The sequence below is a fragment of the Octopus bimaculoides genome, unplaced genomic scaffold (assembly GCF_001194135.2).
Source record: "Octopus bimaculoides isolate UCB-OBI-ISO-001 unplaced genomic scaffold, ASM119413v2 Scaffold_310679, whole genome shotgun sequence".
In the NCBI taxonomy this organism is placed as follows: domain Eukaryota; kingdom Metazoa; phylum Mollusca; class Cephalopoda; order Octopoda; family Octopodidae; genus Octopus; species Octopus bimaculoides.
Window position 1 is genome coordinate 1 of NW_026393125.1, and position 3,318 is coordinate 3,318.

At 35.7% G+C, this 3,318-nt stretch overlaps 1 long non-coding RNA gene across 1 annotated transcript; it reads left to right on the top strand.

The window, feature by feature from the left end:
* The first annotated feature begins 51 nt into the window (after positions 1-51).
* On the top strand, positions 52-2,890 carry LOC128251492 (uncharacterized). Its single transcript, XR_008267152.1, has 2 exons — positions 52-149; positions 2,481-2,890. It is a non-coding gene; the product is annotated as an uncharacterized LOC128251492 (long non-coding RNA).
* The last annotated feature ends 428 nt before the right edge of the window (positions 2,891-3,318 follow it).

The following is a 3,318-nucleotide window of genomic DNA, read 5'->3' on the forward strand; positions in this document are numbered from 1 at the left end:
TATATAGACACACACACACACACACATACACACGCACACACATGTGTTTGTTATAGCCTCGTTGTGACAAAATCCATGTGCTCATTTTTCTCTCATTCAACATGGCAGATGTTAACATTGATTCTCTGAAGATTTGTGCTCAACAGGCGGTAAATAACAACAGTTTTCTCTTTTAATTCAGTCATTTTACGCATTCATATATTTATTTACCTACTTTAAAGCATCATCATTTACTTTATATATCTTTCTTAAACAAATATATCCTCTTTCCATTAATGCTTAGTTTTACGAGTCCAAGCTTATCGTTTCGTTTACAAATTTAATTCCGCATTTTAGAATGTTTTTTTTAACTTTGTTTATAATCGTTCACTTGTATTGTTCTAAGAAAATTAATATTAATGCAAAATCATTGCTAAAATGTTAAAAGGAAGCATGTGAAATATATTTACGAATTATTTATTCATATGGACGTAATTGAAACGTTTGGCGATATCTACTTCCACTTTTGAACCTTTATTCTATTTCCAACATGTATGTCGAAACGAAACGAAATATCGTAGATTTTTTTTGTATCCTTGTTGTTTTTCGCCGGTTCTGTTGACACGTTCTTCGATGAGATTTTCTTGTTTTCGTATTAGAATAGAAGTGATCTTCTCTGACAGATATAGGACCTTATATTTTTGAAGAATACAAGAACGATAAGAGTGATTTATATCATTAGAGAGTAGAATAAAAAAAAAATGCTTCGCCGTATTTAGTTAACGACCAATTTACTTTCCGAGTTCGAATCCTGCCAAGGCGAACTTGCAAAATCGTAATATCTAATGTTTTAAAACAAAACTCCGAATATATATATATATAAAAAAAAAAATTCGCAAAATTTTGCTTTTCATTCTTCTTGGTATTGGAAGTGATTTATTTTTGTGATACGTCCCTGATACGAATAGAAGATGATTTAATGCAAAGCCATGTCCCTGCTGGGATTTGAACTCCGGTATTATCGTATTCTTCCTTGTAGTTATGCTACTTTCGAAACATGTTCATGCTTTTCCTCTTTTCGAGCCCGATAAAATAAGTAACAGTAGAGCACTGGAGTCGATGCAATTAACCTAATACTTCTCACAAATTTGCTGGGTTTGTGCCAAAATTCACATCAAATATATGTATATAAAACAAGGATCTATGTACCATAAGTTTATATAATATCCAAAAAGTAAATTTTCTTGTTGTGCCCTGAGTCACTCGTAATTCAGCTGTCCTATGAACAAAGTTGTTCCTACTCTGATCATTTCATTTTCTTGTGTTTCATGGACCACTTTACAGTACTTAATATGTTTCCTTTTATAAGTGAATAGGGTGTTAGTTGAGGAAGATTTGACTGTTATTTCTCCGAGACTGATCGGCTGCATAGGGGATTCTCCTTAAGTTAGTAATAAATTCTATCACCTTAAGGTCCAAATGCTGCCTTTCTTTAGCGTCTATGTGTAAACATTATCGCGCATGTTATACAGAAGGGTGGCTTTTGTGACAAACTGACATATCTACAGATGTACCCTTTCCCCCGACTTTGTTGCCTCATAACTTCCAGAAAAATGGATACTTTTTAACGAAACTTTCAACAAATAATTGCTTAGATCTTGTAGACTGAATGTATGTAAAGATTTGCTGGAAAAAAAAAAAAAATTTCTGAGTGTTTGAGGAGAGGAGTTTCGGAAAATTCACACGACCCGACATTTCCCCCCCTCATAACTTCCAGGAAAATGGGTATTTTTTAATGAAATTTTATACAAATACTTTTCAAATGGTGTAGATTACGATTACAAAGAAATCTGTAGGCAAAATTTTTTGGAAATGGGCGACGAAAAAGTGTAATTTAAGGGAAATTTTTCATTGGCATGACGGATACAGTAAAGAAACCTGTTTGTGTCTATGATTAACCTGGTATTGAGTGAGCAATAGAGGAGCACTGGAGTTTGTTTCTTTTATTCTTAGCATGTGGCACCCATGCACTGAGTTTTTGAATCTTATCCATCAAGTGAAAGGGATGGGTGATAGTATCATGAGAACATTCCCTCTGCTGGGCCTAGTGGACCCTAGTGGACTGGCAAGGGTCCTCATTGGTGAACTCAATTAATTTATCTTGAAGCTGGAAAACCATTTTCGTGCAGTTTTTTCAATGATAGCTGCTTCTCCAAAAATCATTTTTGTGCAGCTCTTTCAGTAGTAGTTGCTTCTCCTAAAACCATTTTCTGCAGTTCTTCCAGTAATGTCTGCTTCTCCCAAACCCATTTTTGTGCAGTTTTTTTCAATAATAGATGCGACTTCAAAAACCATTTTTGTGCAGTTCTTTCAATAATAGTTGCTTCTCGAAAAACCATTTTTGTGCAGTTCTATAGCAACTTCTCAGAAAACCATTTTTGTGCATTTTTTTTTCAATAACAGCAGCGTCTCCCAAAACCATTTTTATGCATTTCTTTCAGTAATAGCAAGTTCTCCATACACTGCACAACATCTGAAGCAGCTGTGGCAACTTTGGTACCCTGACTGAAAGCAAAGAGAAGCAAGTTTTGAAAATATTAATTAATTTTTCTGTCTGGCACTGCATCATCATATGTCTGAAAAGAGATAAATTTTATTCAAATTTCAGAAACAATAAACAGCAGTTGCAAAAGGAAGAATGGAGCTACGAACAAAATATCCTGAAGCATAATGATAAACATATTTTGCATGTTAACCCTTTTGATACCAGTGTGCCCAAAACTGCCTATGGTTTTTATGATACAAATTTCATGTTAATTTATCTTTCAAAGACTTGATTAATAATGGCAAAGTTATTTTACTTCTTTACTTTCAAAATTAATTGAAATAAACTCAGTGTATTCCAACTAAATATAGTAACAAAAGTGTTAATTCAAATAATATTGGAAAGAATCAATTGAATTTATCTGATAATTCAATCATCATCATCATCGTTTTACGTCCGCTTTCCATGCTAGCATGGGTTGGACGATTTGACTGAGGACTGGTGAAACCGGATGGCAACACCAGGCTCCAGTCTGATTTGGCAGAGTTTCTACAGCTGGATGCCCTTCCTAACGCCAACCACTCAGAGAGTGTAGTGGGTGCTTTTACGTGTCACCCGCACGAAAACGGCCACGCTCGAAATGGTGCCTTTTATGTGCCACCCGCACAAGCCAGTCCAGGGGCACTGGCAACGATCTCGCTCGAAAATCCTACAGGAGCCAGTCAGGCGGTACTGGCAACGGCCACGCTCAAAATGGTGCATCTCATGTGCCACCCGCACAAGAACCAGTCCAG